The 24,927-nt window shown below is 34.6% G+C and overlaps 1 protein-coding gene and 1 pseudogene across 3 annotated transcripts in view; one reads left to right on the top strand and one right to left on the bottom strand.

The window, feature by feature from the left end:
* Positions 1 to 24,927, bottom strand: part of IL1RAPL1 (interleukin 1 receptor accessory protein like 1) — a 1,403,038-nt gene that overhangs the window by 583,459 nt on the left and 794,652 nt on the right. The gene's annotated exons all lie outside the window — the stretch shown is intronic.
* LOC100737849 lies at positions 17,180 to 21,780 on the top strand (annotated as a pseudogene).

Here is a 24,927-nt window from a genome sequence, read left to right as displayed (position 1 = left end):
TATAAGGGAGAAATAAATCTAACCTTAAATCCAGTGCAAATACTTGAGACTAACAAATATTTTAGGACATCATCAAGAAGTAAATCTATGACACAAAACATGAAATTACAATATTTCTATTAAGTACAGTCTCTGAAAGTCAGTACAGTGTACTGAAGTTCTGCACATATCCCTTAGTGGTGTGCTACTTTGCTAGAGATTCTCATACTGGGGGAAGTGAGTCAGAAAGAGAAAGGCAAATACCACATGATATCACATATGTGGAATGTAAAATATGACACAAATGAACCTGTGTACAAAAGAGAAACAGACTCAAAGACGTAGAGAACATAGTTGTGGTTTCCGGGGGGGGGGGGGCGGGTACAAGTGAAATGGCCTGGGAGGCTGGGGTTAATAGATGCAAACTATTACATTTGGAATAGATAAGCAGTGAGATCCTACTGTACAGCAGAGAGAACTATATTCAATCTCTTGGGATAAAACATGGTAGAATATAGTATGCTAAAAAGAATGTATACATATGTGCATGTACATATATATATATACATATATATGACTGGGTCACTATGTTGTACAGAAGAAATTGGCACAACACTGTAAATCAACTATACTTTAAAAATTTTTTTAAATGCTGAAATAAGATATCTCAAAATATTAGTAGTGGTTAACTTTAGATTGTGACTATATGAGTGGTTTTGAGTATATATTTTATGCATTTATGTAATTTCCATTTTTTATAATAATAATGTATAATTTTATAACAATAAGAAAATTAATAATGCTATTATTCAAAAGATAAAAAAGGAATAGAGAAAGATTCTAAATTGGTATGCATGGTAACTACCAAAGATTTTAAATTTTATCTTGTAAAGGATGACAATGTACAAATACAGATCAAGGTTTGGAAATGTGGATAGTGCAGGCAGGAGTTAAGAAGGAAAAATACATGTGGGAAGAGAAATTTTGTATAACACCTGATTATCTGATAATAATAAAAGCCATGTTATGTCATATCTGAGGGTAGCACAGTTTCAATAATTCTGTAATCACACCCCCTATACATGCTAATGCATAGTATCGAGTGCCTCTCTTCCCTCTAACAGAATTACTAGTAACAGAATTGTTAAATATTTCCTCTAATGGTGGCATCACTAAATACCTGACCTGTATATTATGTTAATTTTAAAGTCACTAGGAGAAATAACATTTCCATGTTTGGAAATCTCGTCCCACTGTATAAAGTGCTGAGAAAGACATGGATTTGATCCCCATTTCGTAAGGATTAACTTGTTCTAGGCGTCTAAGTTTTATATGGTTTACTTTAACATTCATTGGTCCTTTTTCAAGTAAAAATCTTTCATACATAATTATTTCTGTAAAAATAAAGGCATATGGAGTTCCCGTCGTGGCGCAGTGGTTAACGAATCCGACTAGGAACCATGAGGTTGCGGGTTCGGTCCCTGCCCTTGCTCAGTGGGTTAACGATCCGGCGTTGCCATGAGCTGTGGTGTAGGTTGCAGACGCGGCTGGATCCTGCGTTGCTGTGGCTCTGGCGTAGGCCGGTGGCTACAGCTCCGATTCAACCCCTAGCCTGGGAACCTCCATATGCCGCGGGAGCGGCCCAAGAGATAGCAACAACAACAACAACAAAAGACAAAAAAAAAAAAAAAAAAAAAAAAAAAAAAAAAAAAAAGGCATAGAGAATTTTTGAAGAATCACAAATGTTTGCGCACTAAAAAGCAGCACAGAGAGATTGAAGATCTGAAGGGTCAGTTACTATAGAATGGGCAGAACGCAACTGTTTAGAAGGTGGCTCCTTAGCCATAAATCGACTGTATTGTTTAATTCTGTATTGTGAAAATCAAATGTTGGGAATCAAAATTTCAGGGTTAGATTGTGGAGGGAACATTTTATAGTTTGTTAAGTCTTCAATAAACTTTGATGGTTTATTTCTAATCTTAAAAGCTTCCATTTTTTTCTATCTGTACTTTTTTTCTATCAGTCTTTACGGTGATGCTTGAAGCTATGCGTGTGGCTCCTCTGCTATATCTTACCTTTCTCACACACGCTTTGCTTATAGCTGCTGACACTAAATGTGAAATTTGTTTGGATTAGTTTTTCTTTTCAGGAGAGCTCTGGAGGACCTATTGATTTAACTGTGGTTGCAGTCAGCCTTTGTAAAGAGATTAGAGTAAAAACATCCAGCAATTGATAAGACCTAAAAATGCCAGTTTATTGCCTTCTTGCTTGAATTTTTTTTTAATTTAACTAGTAAATGAAACTTCATCTACAACCTTCTGCTAACTATAAATTCAAAATACTTATCTCCTTTTTTTGATGGAAGGTAAAATACTTTTATCATTCTAATTTTTTTTTCATCTAGTATTCCTGGAATATTAGACCTGAGGAGGCCTTGGTTTGTGAAACTCTGGTCTAGTATTTCTCAGCCTAAGTTATTCTTAAGCTCTAGAACTTTCAAATTTCACCACTGTAGACCCAAAGGTTTCCTTTCAGACCTCTTCTTAAAGGAGAGGAAAGAGGGAGAGGAATTTAAAAAAAAATTTTTTTAAGTCACTGAAGGAAACTGAGGCTCAGGATACGGACTAAAGGTCATAAATTTCAAATCTCTTCAAGGAAGCTATGTCTGAACTTCTCTATCACTATTCACCTTATCTTTTTGTCTATTTTCTTCATAATAATTTGTAATTACCTAATTTTACTTATTTTGCTGTCTCTTCTGTTAATATGTATTCTTCCCATAATAGGTAAAATAAGGGATTTAGTTGTATGCTGTCTGAATTCTTAAAAGCATATTTTTAAACTGAGGTAAAATTCACACAAAATAAAATTAACCATTAGCCATTTGAAAGTGCATAGTTAAATGTCATTTAGTACCTACATAATGTTGTACAGTCATCACCTCTATCTGTTCTAAGATATTTTCATCATTCCAAAAGGAAACCCATACCCATTAGCCATCACTCCCCATTTCAACATCCCCTCAGCCCCTGACAAATATTAATATACTTTCTGTAGTTGTGGATTTGCTTATTCAGAATATTTCATTCAAAAACAACCACATAACATGTGGACCTGTTTGGTTTCTTTCACTTAGCATAATGTGTTCAAAGTTCATTCATGTTGTGGTATGTATCTGTATTTCATTCCTTTTTTTTTTTTTTTTTGGTTGAATTATAGCCAACTGTATGGATATATCATATTTAGTTTACTGGTACATAAGCTGATGGACATTTTGGTTTGTTTCCACATTTAAACAACCTAAATGTCCACCAACAGAGGACTGGATAAAGAACATGTGTATTTGAGTGTCTTCTTTCAACACTTTTGGTTATATACCTCGGAGTGGAAATGTTGAGTCAAATGGTTATTCTACACTTAACTTTTATTTATTTATTTATTTATTTTGTCTTTTTTTTTTTTTTGCTATTTCTTGGGCCGCTCCCGCGGCATATGGAGGTTCCCAGGCTAGGGGTTGAATCGGAGCTGTAGCCACCAGCCTACCCCAGAGCCACAGCAACGCAGGATCCGAGCCGCGTCTGCAACCTACACCACAGCTCACAGCAACGCCGGATCGTTAACCCACTGAGCAAGGGCAGGGACCGAACCCGCAACCTCATGGTTCCTAGTCGGATTCGTTAACCACTATGCCATGACGGGAACTCCCAACACTTAACTTTTAAATGAATCAGGCACCTTTCAAAAAAATCTGTTAAGCTTTTTCTTCCTTCCTTTCTGAATGCTCCAGTTTCTCCTGACATATGGAGAATTATCCATTACAGGAATTCATTCAGTGATGGCCAACTGAGAATAAGGACTTAAAAAATCTAATGTTTTCCCTGAGTGTCACGTAATAGGCACTCTCAATAAACATTTGCTGAATGAATGAATGAACTATTACTTAATAGCTACAAAGTTCTGATTTCAATTTCTTTTGTGCTTAATCCCTCTAAAAAACCCTCACCTACACCCCACCTTACTACCCTTTACCTCCTCTCCTTGTATGCTTCTTTGACATAGCACACACTTCTTGACAGTGGTTGTGGCAAGCAAATGTCTCTTGCAGGCCCAGCCAAGATTATAACATAGTTATAAAGATTTTCTGGCAATAACTAGATACCTGCAGTCACCTGATTATATGCTCCCACCCTGCATTACAACAGATCTTATTCTTAGCATAGTTGACCTTCTTGCTTTGAAAGATAAGGAAAAGGGAGGATAAACGTGTGGGCCACAAAGGGTCAGCTGCAAATCACTTTTTTTTCTAAGCATCAGAGAGACAGTTCTTTCTAAACTGATTGTAATAGTTCTTGTATTATTAAATCTTGCTCCTGGACTATTGTAGAAAAGTGATGACCTAGAATTGAGACATGTGGCTAATCCTGTACCTCACCCCTCATTTTACAATGAATATTCCAGGGAAAATTCCACAAGAGTAAAACAAAATCCATACTGATCTTTAAAGAAGAATGAGAACTACTAGAGTCTACAAAAATTTTACCCATTTACACATAGATTTTTTCAGAGTTAGATTAACTTTTTAAAATTTAAAAACATACTTTTCCCCCTACTGCATGTAAACCAATTCTGGACATCATTAGCAAACAACCGCTATAATTAGTGATTTTCTACTAATATTTATCTGAATATTTTTTTATTCAGTTTTACTTTGCAGGTCAAAATTTCCTGATAATACTTTACTTTTCTTGATTTCAAAATTTAAAAAGTGATAAGTAAAATTAACTGTGAAGATGATAAATAACCTTAATTATAACAGGGATTTATATCATATACTTAACTACATGAAGACAAAAATTGAATCTATTTCATGAAATCAACAGAGATATATATTTCCAGATTCTGGAGATGGGTGTAATTTTGAAGACACAATGTTTACCAAAATTCATAATCACAGTTTCATGTAAAGAGTGATCTCTTTGAACTTGGCATATTTAGAAAATGGCCCAATTTCTGCAGACACAAAGACAGAACAGTGTATCTCTATCTGGGAAAATGGTTCCTTTACTCAAGAAAGGTTTGGGGGAAATGGAGATGTAACCTAGAAATACTCCCTGAAGAAGAGATTGCAGCCACCTCCCTAAATTTACATGTTCCTAACACCAGCTTAGTGCTCTAATTTGAAGGTAATTGTGAGAGCCAGCTTGCTTTTCCATCCCTTTTTCATGTTATATTTTTCAAGTCTTTTAACCTCCTTTTCTTTTGTTATAATTTGAGGTAGTTTCACTCTATGTAAATTCAGCATATTAAAGTTCTCATAGGAAAGGCATGCCATTTCATAAAAACAAAACAAAACCATTAAGCCCAGCAGGGGACACTCAAGATAATATAGGAATGACTATATTAAATATCATTTATTAGAATAGTGAATTAAATATCACTTATTGAACATTTAAAATTCATTCAGTAAGTCACTACATATTTATTTACCAAAGACTATGTGCTTGGCCCAGCTGGGGATAAAGTAGTGAATAAACAAAGTATTTGGTTTTATGGAACTTATATTGTACTGAGAGGAAATAGCCGGGGAAAGAATATTGTGCAAAAAGCTTTATACAATACTACTTCATACCCATTAGGATAGTATTATTAAAAAAAAAAGGAAACGTTTTGGTGAGGATATGGTGAGGGTGGAATCTCGGTTTAATGCTGGTGGGTATGTAAAATTGTATAGCTGCTGTGGAAAACCAGTTTGGCAGTTCCTCGAAAAGTTAAACATAGAACTACTGGATTGCCCTGCAATTCCACTCCTAAGTATATATCTAAAAGAATTAAAAGCAAAAAATAAACAGATACTTGTACAACAATGCCCATAGCAACATTACTCAAAATAGCCAAAAAGTGTAAATAAGGCATTTGTCCACCAAAAGATAAGGGAATGAAAAAAACATGGTATATACATACAATAGAAGAGTATTTGGAATTTTAAAGGAATGAAATTCTGATATATGTTACAACATAGATAAAGCTTGAAAACATTATGTGGACACCAACATCAAATGCTATCACTTACATGTGGAATCTAAAAAAAGGACAGAATGAACTTCTTTGTAGAACAGATACTGACTCACGGACTTTGATAAACTTATGGTTTCCAAATGAGACAAGTTGGAGGGTGAGGGGATGCACTGAGGGTTTGGGATGGAAATGCTATAAAATTTGGGTTGTGATGATCATTGTACAAGTATAAATGTAATAAAATTAATTGAGGAATAACAAAAAAGTCAATAAAGTGAAAATATATAAAAGAAAAAAGAAAACATTATGTGAAGTGAAATAAGACAAGACACAAAAGGACAAACATGCATGAGTCCATTTTTATAATGTACCCAAAATAGGGAAATTCCTAGAGATAAAATTAGAATAGAAATTACCCTCAGGTGAGGGAGAGGAAGGAATGAGGGAATATTTTTTAATGAGTACAGAGTTTCTGTTTGGCATGATGAAAAATATCTGGAAATGGATAGTGGTGATGATTGCAACACTGTCAATGTAATTAATGTCACCAAATTACACAATTAAAAATGATTAAAGTGGTAAATTTTATGTTATATATATTTTACTGCAATAAAAAATTAAATTTTATACTTTATATGGCATGATATTATGATACGTGAATTATTTCTCAATAAAGCTATTATTTTTAAAAATCATAATGTGCATTATATCATTTAATATCCCTCAATATAATCTCATTTAATTCTCTCACCTTAAATGCCAACTCTACAATTTGTCCTTATATTTGTTTCTCAAGGCCTGACCTCTCTCTGAACTCTAGATTTATATATGCAGTTTCCTATTTATCATACTTAATTGAAATCTTAAAAATTACTTTAGATATAATACAACCCACAAATAAATTTTTACTTTTACCCTCAAATCTACTCTTATACGAGGCTCCTCTATCTCACTAATAGCTACATCATTCACCTAGCTGCTCAAGCAAAACATGTATAAGTCCTTTGAAACATTAGTTTTATTTCAGTGGAACCAGTGTGATGCCAGTGAGGTAATACCAAAAACTCATAATTAAGGCAAATAATATCTCAATGCAATATTTAATAAAATCAAGTTAATACAAAAAAATGAAAACAATAAAGGCTTATAATTTCTTAGTTTACCACTCTATCGTATATTTATCCTATCAATTATCACTAATTGATAAATTTCTGATTTATTGCTTTATATAGGTATATATTTTCTCTTCTATACAGTGTAAGGGCCAAGAGAAAGTGGGTCTTATCTGCCTTGTTTACCACTTTATCTCATAAAAAAGACCTCTATTTCCCAGGCTCTCCTGCCAACTGACTTCCAGGTTGGATTTTTCCAAGAAAAGATCTGTTATTTCAGCTTCTCAGACTGGTAACACCACTTCCTTCCTCTCTTTTCCCCACCAGACATAGGGTGGATTGCTAACCCTTGGATTGCCTATGTCCTGCTATTTCAGCCCTTCTAACATATTTATAAGCCATTCCATATTAAATTTCACTTCCTGAACCACTTATAATGAATCTGCTTTAGCTGACAAGATCCTGGCCAATATGGTAGTTAGGAAACAGATATATGAGTGCTTAATCTACATTATACATAAATTTGTAAAAGTCTCCCAGAAGGTTAAAAAAAGATGTAAACAATTTATATTTATATATTTGTAAATATTACATATAATTCTCTTTAAACACGGCACATTTAATAAATTAAGGTACTTTTGCATTTTGCTATTTATGTTGAAAGCCTTTGTATATTTAAAACATAGTGAGGTTGGGAAGAAAAGAATTAAACTGTGAGTTAAGTGAAAGGCAGAATTAGATGTTTTTGAGAAGAGACTTTTATTCTATATGATTTATACACATTTAACAGCCAGTTTCTTTTCAATATATTTAAGGCAATTTTACTACCAATTCCAGTCAGAAGTAACATTTAGATTTTTCTGATAAGAAAAAAGAACCATTAGTCTGAATCACCTACAATTCACTAGAAGAACAAATGGTTTTAGTACCAGAAATCTAATAACTTTATACTTGGTAAAAATAAGTCATTTTAGAGAAAAGAAAATGGGCTAATAATTAGTATTTCTTTATAAACATAGTTAGAATGTGACAATTGTACTATGGATTCTTGTCAACAAAGAATGGAGGAATAAAATACTTTACACTTAGGTTGGCAAAATATAATGCTGTGGAGTGGTATTAGAGATATAATTAAAAGTGTTAAAAACAAAACATGAGTGGGTTGTATCTTGATAAAAATGTGATAAAGAATGCAAGGAGAAGGGAACATTTGCAAGGGCAGAAGAATACACTAACAAGTTCTGTGATCATGGATAAGTAACTTCTCTTTCTTGAACTTCAGTTACCTGATCATAAATTTATAAGGATACTTAAACTTACAGAGTCCTGAGAAGTAAAAAAACATCCTGATATAAAAATAAGTTGTAATGGATGAACTGTTACATAATATGTTTTACTGCTGTTACCATTATCTGCTCTGGTGGTTTAACCCCTTAGATTGTCAAACTCACTGTATTACTTGAATATGTGTACTTATGACTGATGTTGTTCCACATACTCTTCATTTTTCACAATATTTCACCACTGGCTAAATATGGAATTTATATCAAGGTCACCACTTTTTAAAGGCTTAATCTCATTTTCAACAACACCTCATAAAAGAGATAAATCTCATAGCTCTTTATGTTTAACCTCCTTATCCTACTGCGAATACAGCCCTCTTCCAATTCTGTTCTCCAAATTCAACTTTTCGTTTCTATAGAAAGGCTTCAATATGAATAGAACACCCCTTCTTGGAGTACAGTCTCATACATTTAGAAATTCAGTTAATCTTGTCTCATATTACTGCCAGAAAGAGCTGCAGTTGATGTGAAGTTACCACTAGATGCAGTAGTAGGGAAGGAAATAAATAAACAAACAAACAAAACACCATGGATGGAGGGTTGTTGTCAACTATGCTCTCTTTTTGTAGTTTTAGATAAGTTGTAGATGAATAAATATTTTCAGATGTCAACATAGAACAGACATTTTGAAATTCAGTAATTTCACAAGCATGGGTCATATGAAAAACACTTATCCCTAGTATAGGGCGGGGGAGCAGAATAATTACACAGGAAACTTTGTAACAGTCAGCTGTCAAAATACTTTCCTGATAATACTTTAAGATTATGTCTCATGTTCTCACATGAAACAACTGTTACAATTTGTATTGAAAATGACTCTTCTATATACATGATTTCCAGTTACAAAATATTCTTCTGCCTTAAAAGTCTAGTATGACAACAGGAAAAAAAAAAAAAAAGAGGTAGAACTCTTGTGGAATGGAGAAATTCAATCATATTACATTTAGTTTCACCAAGACACAGGGTTTTCCCAAATTATTTTTCACAAACACAATGAAGAATATCATATGATTAACTAGACATCTTTTCCTTGAGGGCTTTCGCTACAATTTATGCACTAGCACTGTAATCATTCCCACTCACAAAATCTTTCTTTTCACTATTAAATATAATGGTAATTGACCACCTTGGAGGTTAATTTACAAAAGTCATTACATTTCTTCTGGCTTCTGATTTACTTCACTAATATGGATTTATTTGGGATCCAAATTGTATGAAGTATTGCTGCATAATTTGACTTTGCAGTTACTGATGTCTTTACCATTTATTATGTCTATAATGTATAAAGCATATAACATGAATAAGTCATTAATTTGAATTGTGGCTTTGGGTATCTTGGTTTCTCATTTGTCAAATTAAAGTCTACATGAAGGCTTATATCCTTTCACAGAATTCTAAAATAACATTACTGATAATACTATTATGCTTGTTATATTTACCTGTTTGTGCCTTATGGAGAGATTTTACACAGAAGTATTCTATGTTCATGTGCATGTGAGTATTCTCTATATCTTTCTATGACTTACCTCTTTCCTTTCACTAGTAAAAATCTCTCAGTAGTATGTACTGAGGAGGTACCACTGAAAGTTAGGTGCTCTCCTCATTTTCTCAACACAGGACATCCCTTTCTCTATTATGGTCTGAGTTTTCTCAGCAATATTTAACAGAAAATGTTCTTAGGATTACTGATACCCTAGCTTTCAACCATTATCTGGCTTGAGTATAACTGATACTTATTTTTATTTATATCCATACACCTGGAGTTTTTATTCGTGGGTATTTTTTTTTTTTTTTTAGTTTTCCTTTTGTGCCTTGATTCACTCCCTCATTTCCTCTTAAATGAGAATTTCCCTAGGTTTTTGTCCTTGTTATTAATTTCCTCTTGAGCACTTTTATTTTACCAAGCGATATTCAGAATGAAATATTCCTGTCCCTACTGTTAGACCAAAGTTTTGTGCTAGTAGTGTACAAAGTGATATAGCAAATGTACTTTTTTAGAAAAGGGAAAATTAAGTAAAAATGTTAATAAATGCATGTCAATTGTGAAAAATTCATACCCATGAGCCCTAGCCACCCCAATATCAATCCTTGGTGCAAACCCTATTACTAATTTCTTCATTATCCATAGGAATTGGAGCAGTTAACACCCTGAAAAACAATGTTTCTGAGTGCCTATTTCCTCATACCATTAACTAACATGGTAAACTATGAAGTGTTTTCATCTTTGGCAATCTAACAGGTAAAAATGTCATCTTTCATTTTATCTTAACCTGTAATTCTATTATTTCTGAGGTTGAATATAGTTTTACATAGTTATATAGCATTTGCATTGCTTATTTTGTGAACTGTTATCTTGATTTGTTTTTCCTCCTGGGGTATTAATTTGTAGGAGATGCTTGAGGCCAAACTCTGAGAAGGTAAATACTAAGAAATGATTTGAGATCAGGTATATTAGAGCACTGGTAACTGGGAAATCAAAAGAAAGGGGAAGATAAAGTGCATAGTACCAGACGTGGTCACCCCTTCTTAGGAAAAGTGAGTTGCCTCCATGAAGAAACATGTCCTTTAAAGATTTAGTGGTGAAGGGAGAAAAGGAACTGACTGAAGATAAAGGGCTCTAATGAATGGAGATTGTGACAAAGAACTGGAAGAAATTAGACTTGTGAAAAAATGTACAATTTGTAAAAATACCAAACACAACCACCAACATTAACAATAATAAAATCTACATATCATAATGGCAGTCAAAGTATGTGACTCTGAAATATGAAATCAAGTTAAGCCTTGCAATCTCTCTGCCTTACACATGTCAATGTGTCTTGTATTGCTGTGTTGGGGGGTGGGGAGCTAAAAAAATGAGAATCAGTTCAGTAGATAAAACCATTGCAAAACACATCTGCACACATACACACTACACTTGAACAAAGCAGAGGAAAAATTTAACTTGACAATCTAACAGGAATTTCATACTTAAGTAATTGCAGAATTGGAAGAACGTTATGAATGATAATATTTTAAAAAACCTTCTAAGGCAAAAGAACAACAACATGAAGATACGAAACAGGGGCTAACCAAACACAAAAAATAGGCAATAAATAAGGATTAAATTACAAAGCAACTGTAGTAAGCATAATTTGGAATATGGCTAGTGAAAGATGATCCACTCTAAATCTCGGAATAGGAGTTCCTGTTGTGGTTCAGTGGGTTAAGAATCTGACATAGTCTCTGAATATGTGGGTTCGCTCTCTGGTCTCATTCACTTGGTTAAGAATCCAGCATTGCCCAAAGCTGCTGCATAAATCACAGATGTGGCTTGGATCCAGTGGTGCTGTGGCATAGGCCTGCAGCTGCAGTTCAGATTCAACTCCTAGCCTGGAAACTTCCATATGCCACAGGTGTGGCCGATTAAAAAAAAAAAAAAAATCTCAGAACATGTGAAAATAATGAGTTACTACTCCTGGTATTATGGTACATTGTGGTACCATGAGTTACAACAAGGACTATTATCTTGGATTATTCACATGGGTCCTTAAAAGTGTAGAGCTTTCTCAAGTTGGTAGCAGAAGAAGTTAGAGACATGTGAAGCATAAAAAGGATTCAACATGCCTATACTGGCTTGAAAATGGAGGAAGACACTTGCCAAAGAATCTGAGCAACGTTTAGAAGCTAAGTATGGCCCCTGAATGTCAACGAAAACAAAAAAATGGGAACTTTAAAATTGTAAACACAAGAATCTGAATTTACTCAACCACTTGAATGAGCTGGCAAGTGTATTCTTCCCCAAATTCTCCAGTTAAGAACATAGCCCCAGATAATCTTGATATTGGCCTTATGAGACCTTAAGTTGAGCATGCTCTGTGTTCTGACTTGCAGAACTAGGGGGAAAAAAAAAACAGGTGTTGTTTTAAGCAACCAAGTTTCTGGTAATTTGTTATGGCAGCAATACAAAACTAAAGGATTTCCCTAGGAATAAATGGTATAACCACAACTAGCACAGGGTCATAAAGGGAGTTCCCTGATGGCCTAGCAGTTAAGTATCTGCCATTGTAACTGCAGTGGCGTGAGTCTGATTGCTGGTCCAGAACACCCACATGCTGTGAGTGTGGAAGAAGAAGGAGAAGAAGAAGAAGAGAAATAAAAGATGTCTCTTAATGAAAATGGTATTCCCTCCTCAAATAACAATTCTAACTAGAAAAATGGGGATTTCTAAAGTCATATAATGTTTATACAGGCATATTTGGAGATATTGTGGGTTCAGTTCCAGACCACCACAATAAAGTGAATATTGGAAGTAAGTCAAACAAATTTAAAACAAAAACAAAAACATAGGATGATAAAGGATAGAATAGAAAAGAGATAAGAAAATAAAGTAATACAAAAAGCTTTAGAAAGTACATGAGAGAAAAGGCTGGAAGAGATTATCCAACATACATATTAATGAAATCCATGAAGGAAAACAAAAAAAAAATCAAACAGAGGAAAGATTTTAAGACACTAATTCAATAAAACTTTGCTAAACAACATATGAAGGCACAAAACAAGCCTCAGCTAACTTAGTATAGAAATTATTTCAATGAGATTCTGCTGTATAGCCCAAGGAACCACATCTGATCACCTGTGATGGAATATAATGGAAGATAATGTGAAAAAAAGAAGGTGTATATATGTATAACTTGGTTAATTTGCTGTACAGCAGAAATTAACAGAACATTGTAAATCGACTATAATAAAAAAATTAAAAGATAAATTATTTCAAGACTCTTTTCTGACCACAATGGCATGAAACTAGTTATCAATTACAGAAAAATAAATGAGAAAAATTGATTACATGGAAACTAAACAACATGCTACTAAAAAAAACCCCAATGGGTCAATGATGAAATCAAAGAGGAAATGTAAAAATACCTTGACAAATGAAAATTAAAAACCGCAACTATACAAAATCTATGGGAAAAGATAAAAAATGGGAGTTCCTGTCGTGGCTCAGAGGAAATGAACCCTATCCATGAGACATACACTGAGAATTATAAAACATTAATAAATGAAACTGAAGATGATGCAAAGAAATGGAAAGATATCCCATGCTCTTGGATTTGAAGAACTAATATTTTTAAAGTAGACATAATAACCAATGTATTCTATAGATTTAATGTGATTCCATGTTACATTTCCCATGACCTTTTTCACAGATATAAAACAAATAATCCTCAAATTTATTTGGAGCTACATATAAAAGACACAGAATTGCCAAAGCAATCCTGAGGAAAAAGAATAAAGCAGGAAATGTAACCCTCCCAGACTTCAGACAACACTACAAAGTTACAGTAATCAAAAGACTATGGTATTGGGATAAAAACACACATGTGGATCAATGGAACAGAATAGAAAGCCCAGAAATAAACCCACATCCCTATGGTTAATTAATCTTCAAAAGAGAAGGCAAGAATATACAATGCAAAAAAAAAGATAGTCTCTTCAGCAAGCAGTGTTGGGAAAGCTGGAGAGCAGTTAATAAATCAATAAAGTTAGAACACATCTTCATATCATACACAAAAATAAACTCAAAATGGCTTAAAGACTTAAATATAACACATGATTCCATAAACCCCCTAGAAAGGAATATAAGCAAAACATTCTCTGATATAAATTATACCAATGTTTTCTTAGGTCAGTACCTCAAGGGAATAGAAATAAAAGCAAAACTAAACAAATAGGATCTAATCAAACTTATAAGGTTTTGTACATCAAAGGAAACTATAAACAAACAAATGAAAAAAAAAATCAACCTCCAGACTGGGATAAAACATTTGCAACTGATGCAACTGACAAAGGTTTAATTTTAAAATATACAAACAGTTCATACAACACAACATAACAACAACAAAATCAATAAAAAAAAATGGGCAGAAGATCTAAATAGCCATTTCTCTAAAGAAAACATATAGATAGTAAGTGGGCACATGAAAAAATGCACAACATCATTAATTAGAGAAATGCAAATCAAGACTACAATGAGGTACTACCTCACAATGGCCAGAATGGCCATCATTAATAAGTCTAAAATAACAAATGCTGGAGAGGGTGTGGAGAAAAGGAAACCCTCCTATATTGTTACTGGGAATGTAAGTTGGTACAGCCGCTATGGAAAATACTACAGAGGCTCTTCAACATGGTAAGTATAGACTTAACATATGATCCAGCAATCCCACTCCTGGGCATTCATACATACAAAACTTTAATTTTAAGAGATAAATGCACCACTATGTTCATAGCAGCATTATTCACAATTTTGATGATGTGAAAATCAAAATCTTTTCATAGAAAAGATAAATGGATAAAGAAGATATGTTGAACATATAAAGAAAAGATGAAAAGATGCATGGATAAAGAAGATATGGTACATATATAAAATAGAATACTATTTGGTCATAAAAATAGAATGAAATAATGCCATTTGCAGCAACATGGATGGACCTAGAGATTATCATACTAAGAGAAGTAATTCAGAAAGAAAAAGACAAATAGTATTTGATATCACTTATATGTGGAATCTAAAATATGACACAAATGAACTTATCTATGAAACAGAAACAGACCTGACATAGAGAACAGACTCCTGGTTGCCAAGGGGGAGGGAGGATGGTGGAGGGAAGGACTGGGACTTTGGGGTTGGCAGATGTAAACTATTATATACAGAATGAGTAAACAACAAAGTCTTACTGTATAGCACAGGGAACTATATTCAATATCCTCTGATCAACCATAATGGAAAAGAATACGAAAAAGACTGTGTGTGTGTGTGTGTGTGTGGTGTGTGTGTGTGTGTAACTGAATCACATTTGTGTACAAGGGAAATTAACACAACACTGTAAATCAACTATACTTCAATATAATAAATTCTAAAAAGTAAAAGAAAACTTTATTGAGGAGTTCCCATTGTGGCTCAGTGGTCAATGAATCCGACTAGGAACCATGAGGTTGCGGGTTCGATCCCTGCCCTTGCTCAGTGGCTTAAGGGTCTGGCGTTGCCATGAGCTATGGTGTAGGTTGCAGATCCCACGTTGCTGTGGCTCTGGCGTAGGCCGGTGGCTACAGCTCCGATTGGACCCCTAGCCTGGGAACTTCTATATGCCCTGGGAGCAGCCCAAGAAATAAGCAAAAAGACAAAAGAAAAAAAAAAAAGAAAACTTTGTTGAAATAAAAGCTCTCAATTTACATATTTAAAAAGACCCACAACATATCCAGGAAAACTGAGAAAGAATGATCAATTCTAAGAACTATTTTAGTAAAACTATTACACTTTAAAAATGAAGAAAATATCCTTTGAACCTCCAAAGAAAAAGGCCCTGTCACTTACATAACAAACAAAGTACAAAAACAGCAGAGTAACAATTTCAAGAATCTACAGAAAAGGACAGAGTATGAGCCAAGATTTGATAACCAGCAAGGTTTTAAACACTAAAATAAAATAATCTCAGGGAAAATTGTACATATGAACTTTTCCTATAACTAGAGAATGAGAATTTTCCAATGAAAAGATGAAGAAAGATTTGGAGAAATTGGTAATGAGCATACCTAATTGAAAATCTGGTACTAAAATAACAGCAGTACTAAAGTTGGAGGAATAATGTATTAATGGTCTTTGTTCTGATAAAGTAGAAATAACAAAACTAAAAAGTACAAAGAGAAAAAATAAAGGAATATAAACTGATTCACTAACATGTAAATGAAAATTAAAATATTTAGAACTGACATAAGAGTAAAAATTTAAGTATAAAAAAGAGGACTAATGTGACTACTTAAAGGCATTAGTATAAATTTAACTTAGAAAAAATTTTAAAATGAATGCAAAAGATAACAAAAAATAGTATGCTAGAACTATAAGATCTCTTTATATAAAAGGTATTAGTTCTTTGTGATGTACATTGCCAAAATTTTCTCCCAGTAATTTACCATTTAATTTTAATTCATTTACCATTCAGGTTTTTTTATTTCTTTGTAATAATTGTATCAGTCCTTTGTTTTATTTTATTTTTTTAATTTAAAAATTTTTAAATATTTTATTTGTATTAAAGTATAGTTGATTTACAGTGTTTTGTCAATTTCCGTAGTACAGCACAGTGACCCAGTCATACATATAACATACATTATTTTTCTCATATTATCTTCAGTCATGTTCTATCCCAAGAGATTGGATATAGTTCCCTGTGCTGTGCAGTAGAACCTCATTTCTTATCCATTCTAAATGTAATAGTTTGCACAAATTTTATCTATTTAAAAATATTTTGTTTCCTCTGATAATTGCATTTTAGAATATTTTTCTCTATCAATAGTTTAACTTTATGTCATTGATCCTATTGGTACAGCTGTTTCAGACTTTGCATTACACGTGTAACCTATTAAGAAAAGCCCTTTCCCTGGTGAGTAGGTTACCGGTATGAAAATATCTGCCACTGAAGGTACTCAATAAATGATTGATGGTGCTGACAGGGCATCTCCCTAGTTTTGAAACAAACTGTATGACCCCTTAGACAATTACAAAGTAATAAATAAATTTTTTCTTTTTTTTTGCATACACTTAGCTGAAGTTTATTTTTCTTTTTAAATGATTTTTATTTTTTCCATTATAGTTGATTTCCAGTGTTCTGTCAATTTCTACTGTACAGCAAAGTGACCCAGCCACACACACACACACACACACACACACACACACACACACATATATACACACTTAGTTTTTCTCACATTATCCTCCATCATATTCCATCACAAGTGACCGGATATAGCTCTCTGTGGCTTTTAGAAGACCTCCTCCAATTTACAATTACACAGATGTTTTAAATTCTCCAATAGTTTCTTCTACTAGTTTTATACTTCATCATTGATCCATTTATTTTCTCAGAATTTGTAAGAAAGACAAAGGTTTATTTATTTATTTTTCAAACAGGTTGGTGTCTTACCAACATCACTGAGTCAAAAACTTCATCTTTTCTCCACTGACATGTGATGCCACTCTTACTGTATAACAAAACCCCTGCATGTTTTGGGAATTATTTCTTGGATCAACTGATCAGCTTATTCCTCAAAATTTAGGCACCAATAACATACTGTTTAATATGATATAATATCTGATAAGGTAATCTCTGGCCATTACTTATTTTTTAAAACAACTTCTTCACTGTCCTTTGGTATTCATTTTTATGAGTAAACTTAAAACTACACTGGCTGGTTCTACTAAGCCATCTCCATGAATGTTTATTTTGCTTTAAAATACGTAATATATGCATTTGTGAAAAAAACACGAATTTATATGGTATCTTGAGGTGATATCCAGTTGGGCACCTGACACTAAATTTCTTAACAATGTTTCCAAACATGCTTCTGCTTTTAGGGGTAGTTTTGTAAAAATAAATAAATAAATAAAGTGGAAAGAGGTCAGAATTTAGAGTCAGGAATTTAGGTTTATACCTATGTCAACTGATTACCATCTTTGCCACCTTGAGCCCATTACTTAAGTTGGCTGAATGTCAGTCTCTTCTTTTGAAAAATGATGATAAAAATGCCTGCCTTATAAATTTCCTGTAGCATTAGATGAACTGTATTCTGAATAACTCTGAAATATGCTTGACCCTTGGTAGGAACTCTCTGGAAAATAACTGCAAAGATATTTTGACAACACTGTTATTAACAGCTTTGATCTAGCTTTCTTTCCTAACTCTAGAATTGCCATGACTCGATTCCTTTTATTTTACTCAACTCCTTAGGTCTGATAAATGTCATTTCCATTGGGAAGTATTTTTCTCATTTCTCCATGTTTAAGATTTCCTCTTCTTTACCATTCTGTCCAAAAGTCTACTAATTGTGGTGTATTCTATTTATCTGATTACTTGTTTGCCTCCTCAAGAAACTGTCAACTCTGCTACGGCAAATCATTGGTCACTAGTTCTACTATCTCAATTCTAGCGTACTACTACCTCATAATTCATCCTCAAAAGTATCTATTGGTTGAATATACTCATATTTTAGGAGAAAAGGTGGGGGCAAAGAAGACTATTTATTTTTGTACTTTTCTATTCTTTGTTCTTTATCTTACAAAGGCAAAAGGGAGAAAAAGAGATGACTCTGCATGGATTCCCAAAAACGGTTTTGTGCTTATCTCGTCAAACTGAAGAGGCATGACAAAGATACCTGGCCGGACACACCAGAAGGAAGCACAGATGCGAGAACAGGAAGTACCGCCCACTGGACAACACACCACTGAGGGGGTAGACGGCATAGACTGAGGATGCACGCAGGCGCACAGGCTATGTGGCTCCCATGACGACTTCCGGCCTAGCCAGCCTCAACGTCGCAAGGCGAGGTCAGGCCTAGCACAGAGGCTACAGCTCTGACAGATACAGGTATTTTCAAACACTTGAAAGAATTTTGTGTAGTGCTTCCTTGGAGGTGGGTTTCTTGTTCATAGTGAGGTTAGGCTGGTGGCTCCAATGTGGAGTTGAGGTGTTTTTTCAGAACTACACATCGATATTAAAGACACAGTTTTCACTCCGCTTCGTCAACACACATTTTCTCTTCTTACAGGGCCCCCGTTTTGTACCACAATGCAACGAGCTCAAGCTCTAGAAGAAGCTTTGGATCATGCGGAGCATGTCATTGAAAGTGCCCAACAGAGACCTCCGAAAAGGAAATACTCATCTAGTGGGAAGCCGTCTCTCTATGAAAAACTTTATGACATTTATGTTGAAGAATGTGAAAAAGAGCCTGAGGTTACAGAGGAGTTAAAAAGCAATGTGAACCTGTTAGAAAAGCTTGTTAGGAGAGAGTCCTTGCCTTGTTTGGTGGTCAACTTGTACCCAGGGAATGAGGGCTATTCATTGATGCTCAAGGGAAAAAATGGATCCTATTCGGAGAGCATTCAACTGCCTTATGAAGAAAGGGAATTGCTCGAATACTTGGATGCAGAAGAATTACCTCCAGCTTTGGTGGATCTCCTGGAAAAGTCTCCCGTTAACTTTTTTCACCGTGGGTGTGTCATAGCAGAAATACGGGACTATAGGCAGTCCAGTGGAATGGAACCTCCCGGCTACCAAAGCAGGCATATTCTCTTACGTCCCACGATGCAGACTTTAGTCTGTGATGTACAGGCCATAACCAGTGATAACCAGAATTGGACCCAGGAGGACAAACTTTTGCTTGAGAGCCAGCTGATCTTAGCTACAGCTGAACCCCTGTGTCTAGATCCTTCTGTATCAGTAGCCTGCACTGAAAACAGGTTGCTCTATAACAAGCAAAAGATGAACACTCTTCCCATGAAAAGGAGCTTCAAGAGGTATTCCATGCCCTCTCTAAATCGGCAGCAAGAGCTGTCTCAGTGTCCACCTCCTCCTGAGTTAACAGTACTGACTTCTTACAAAAATATAAGAGAAAATAAAACAGGTGATCATTATGGCCTCAAATTTTCTAAAGCAGGAAATTTTGTAGATATGTGGAAACAGAAACCCTGTGACTTGGCTATACCTTCAGAAGTGGATGTGGAGAAATATGCTAAAGAGATAAACTCTTTCAGATATGATGACTTACAAACAACACTCTGGCCAACTCATGAGGTACAAGATGGTTCTGTATCTGAATATGAAGAGGGCAGTCAGTCCCAGGCAACAAAGCTGACCTTCATGCAATCACTTAATGATCCACTTATCTCCGGAAAAAGAAGATCTCGTAAAAAAGTTAGACGTGAGAAACAAATGCCGCCCCTCGACACCTCCAAAGATGACCATTCCAATAGTTTTGTGACTGGGACAAAGAATGACACTGGCAGGGTGGTCATTCAATCTGAGGAACTAGTCCAGAAGAATGCCAAGTGTCCAGTGCAGCTGTCGCACAGCTCCAGTGCCTCAGCCAGTCTCGGGCAACCTTCTCCAGGGAGAGAACCAGAGCAGCCTAAGACTGGGTCAGATCAGTCTTCAGTGCTGGGCAAGGGAGCCAAACATCTACCTCCAACCATCAAACTTTCTGTGAGTTCAGAAAAGAGCTCATCAGGTAACAGTTTGACTTCACAGCAGGCAGGCATCTCTCATAAATCTCCACCTTCTGCCTCTCTTATTAAGTCACCAAAAATTTCTAAGAAATCTTCTGTGGAGGTCGGTCAAGTTATCACACTTCCTGCCACCACCCAGTCCACTGCAGGCTCATCAAAAAATACCCAAGTTTCAGCCAAATCCTCTGGCCTGCACATCACCAAAGTGGTGCACCCAGATCAAGGAGGCCAGGCCTCAAAGAGAGGCTCCAAACCCATGCAGCACTCTACCACCAGGGCCATAGCCCCTGCAAGAATTAAGCCAAGCCAAATGCCCAGAGTAATCAAGCCTGGCCCCCTGGCTGAAGGTATAGAGCTTGGTCACCAGCCAATAGGGATCCAAGCCAGCCCCCTGCCTGGAGGAATCAACCGTGGTCACCAGTCAGCAGGGATCAAACCCACCACCTTGTCTGGAGGAATCAAGCTTGGTCACCAGCCAAAATGGATCAAACCTGGCCCCCCTTCTGGAGAAATCAAGCTTGGTCGCAAGCCAATAGGGATCAGGCCCAGACCCCTGCCTGGAGAAGTCAAGCTTGAACAACAGCCAACAGAGATCAATCCCAGCTTCCTGCCTGGAGGAATTAACCTTGGCCAGCAGCCAACAGAAAACAAACCTGTACACCTACCTGCAGGAGCTCAGAGACCAAATGTGCTGCCCTCCATACCACCAGCTCCTTCTCAAGGAGGAGTTCAACTTATTTTTAAAAATGCTTCCAGTCTCAGGCCCTTAACTCTATTCCAGATTCCACCAGGCTCACTCATTTTGAACACCCAGCAGCAGGCCCAGCAGCAGCCACAGCAGCTGCAGCAGCAGTGGCTCTACCAACTGGCTCCACAGCAGCAACTCCAACAACCCATAATTTCACACCTTCAACAGCCAGTGCCACAGGTTCCTGTACAAGGTTTAGTAAATCAAAGTACGGCCTTATCTACTCCACAAGCCACAGTTATTAACCTTAACAGAATGGACAGCTTTATGCAGCCCCAGGCAGTTGTGTTGTCCCAGCTGGGTTCTGTCCACAACCAAGCTGGACCCATCCTCCCTCAGCAGAGATTTCAGCTCTCTTCTGCTTTGCAGCCCCAGCCCCAGCCCCAGCCCCAGCCCCAGCCTCAGCCAATGCAGTTTGCAATCCTGCAACATCCAGTGGCTGTGACAACAGTAGCAGCCCAAACAGCTCAGCCACATCCACCTAGTGAGCCTACAGCAAGGCACTCAAAAGGTAAAATGAAGAGAAGCACACCAAACACTCACTGAGTCCTGCATTACATTTTAATCTTTTTAAAAACAACACAAAGAGCATTGGATCAATGGATTTCTGAGTTCTTACTCCCATTTTTGCATTTAATGTCTCAGAATTTTACATTGTTAGGTGCACAAACTATACAAAAGCACAACTCTATGCATTTTTTTTAAACAGGAAAATGATTTGGGGCGGGGGTGGACTATGGCACTAGCCACCATGAGGTCAAAATCCGTGTGCAGTTTACTAACCTTAGGCCTATTTCCTAACTTCCCTGAATCTCCATTTTCTTGTCTATAAAAATATAGCTATATCAACTTAAGTTTATTGTAAAGATTAATGTGAGGTATATTAAATATTGAAATTCAAAATAAACTATTTGTATTAATAAAATATTAAATATTCAAAAGAAACATAAGTACTTAAGCTGAAAATATAGTAATAATAATAGTGCAAATGATAGTTCTGTTACATTATATGAAAGTCAATCTTATAATCAATGGCAAATGCCATAGAAATTTAATTCTCACCCCAAAAATCCCACAGTAGAATTTTATAAGTAAATAAAAAATAAATATTTATATATTTATTCACAAGATTTTCAAATTACATATATATGTATATAATTATTATTATATATTACTTAGGTTTTCAAATTTATATATATATGTGAATATTCCTTAGGTTTTTATATTTATCTATGCCTTACTCCTGTTATTTATATATTCTTTATATATTCAAATTATATCTTTATGTATTATCATACATGTAACTTAAGTTCCTTGTATTTATATATTTCTTATGTTTTCATATTATATATAATTAAATATATATTATCTATTCCTTAGGTTCTTAAAATATAGATACAGAAAAACTTTAATCTTCTCTTAATAAACAGTAGCACTTTTACTCTAACTAGATGTGCCACATGGTGAATTTTCTCTTTGATAAAACTGGATGCATCAGGCACTTGTAATTCGTTCTTCAGTAATTGAGGAGTGATTTGGATATATGATTCAATATCATTTGCCAGACAATATTCTTCAAATGCATTATTCATGCAGTGCTTATTATTTTGCAAACACTTCATAATATACAAATGCACCTGCTTTCTGCCATTCATCTTGCTCCTCTATTCTGACTCAATTATTTTGTCCTCGTCAGACAAGATAATAATCACAAGAGAGAAAAGATAAAACTTTCTTGACTTATAATGGACGAGTAAATAAAAAATGTTACGTTTAGATGAACTGATGAAACAAATGGCAACAGGGAATTACAGGGAAAAGGAGGAATAACTGATATGAAGATACATTTAAATTTACCTGCTAATAAAAATGATTTCTGTAACTCCTAAACAATGTATTTATGGTAACAATGTAAGGTAAGAAATGAAATGACCTGTCCAAACGTCCTCCCCCAAAAAACCTAATTACATTCACATGCATGGATAATATTTTAAAAATATTTTATATATAAATGTAAAAATGTATATCACTCAAAAAAATGTCATCTTCCTGATTCCCTGGAATTGAAGGTTGCCTGAAAAAATGAGATATTGAAAATATCAGAAAAGTATTTGTTAAATAGTTATTTTTTGTTGAATGACTTAATTTTGTATAATGATATTTGCTAATGGAGGCATTCCCTTGGATGACTGGCAAACATCTTTCATTTAGTATGTCCAAATATGATGACATTTATCTTTTCCAGGATCCTATCAGAACCTTTACTATTTGGTGTTAGAATAATTTGTAGAGTAATTTAATCAGTTACCAAGTAAATTTTAAATAATTTTTAAAAATAGGAAATATATTTGCATACACTAAGCATCCTTGACTATCCCTAACTAATTCTATTATAACTTTGACGGATTCTTGGAAAAATGATGAGGTTTCCTTATTAACAAGTGAATCATCAAACATATAGAAAGAATATGAAAAAATTGCAGATGGAATGAGTCATGGCATTAGCAAATGGATTGATGATTAAAAAAATTTATCTGTGACATTTCTGACCATGTCATGCTCCTTTGCTTATTATCCTTCCCTCCATCTACATACTCTGTGGAATCAAATACAATCTAATTTTGTTTGGCTATACAAACAAAATTAATTTTTTTAAATTTATTGAAGTATAGTTGATTTATAATGTGTTAATTTCTGCTGTTCAGCAAAATTATTCACTTATATATATACATATCTCTTCTTTTTTATTAAGCTTATTTTTTATTAGAGTAGTTGATTTACAGTGTTGAGTCAATTTCTGCTGTACAGCATAGTGTCCAAGTCATGCGCATATATATATACATTATTTTTCAGATTCTTTTTGCATATAGGTTATCAAAGAATATTGAGTACAGTTCCCTGTGCTATACAGCAGGTCCTCACTGACCATCCATTCCACATACCATAGTACAAGGTTTTTTTTGACTTGGATTTGTCCTGACTCTCTTCCTTATCTTCTATCACTTCCCCATTCACATCTGTGGCTTTGGTTTTACTTAACTATTGGTGTTCCTAATGTGCCATGTTCATCCTCCCCTCCATGTTTTTGTGGAGACCCTCAAATAGGAACTCCTTTCCATTCTGTTCATGTAGCTTAGTACTCAGCATAAATATCAGCTCTCTAGAAGCTGGGTCTCTTTCTACATCATTATTTATTATAGCACATTTCAGATTATTTCATGAATAGGGTTATTCATGAATCAAAATTGGTAGTAAGTTAAAAAATATGAATTGAAAATATAAATTAATATAAATATCATTTTAAATTTTTTTCAAACATTATATAACTTTGCATTTATTTATATAGCATTAGTACTTTTACTTATGTTTAAAATTTTACTATATAATTATAAATGTATAATGCATATTTACATTCTCTAACACTGAGTTGAGTATTGCAATTGTCTTTTTAAAACATCAAAAGAATACTAAATGGGAATTATTATTAAACAAATAATATATATATAGTATTTTATCAGTATTTAAATATAATTTAACTTTAAGCAGATTTAGATAAAGGTAAGAAACAAAATTAAATACAGCTCTGCTTTTTGTTCTTGGCTTTGAACCAAGAAAATATTCCTGAATTCAGTCATAGGTCATGCTGATAAACTATAACATAAAAGTATCCTTTTACAAAATTCCAAGGCAAAA

This window comes from Sus scrofa, chromosome X (assembly GCF_000003025.6).
Source record: "Sus scrofa isolate TJ Tabasco breed Duroc chromosome X, Sscrofa11.1, whole genome shotgun sequence".
Lineage (NCBI taxonomy): Eukaryota > Metazoa > Chordata > Mammalia > Artiodactyla > Suidae > Sus > Sus scrofa.
Note: the sequence above shows the minus strand (reverse complement) of the source record. Positions and strands in the feature narration are given on the sequence as shown.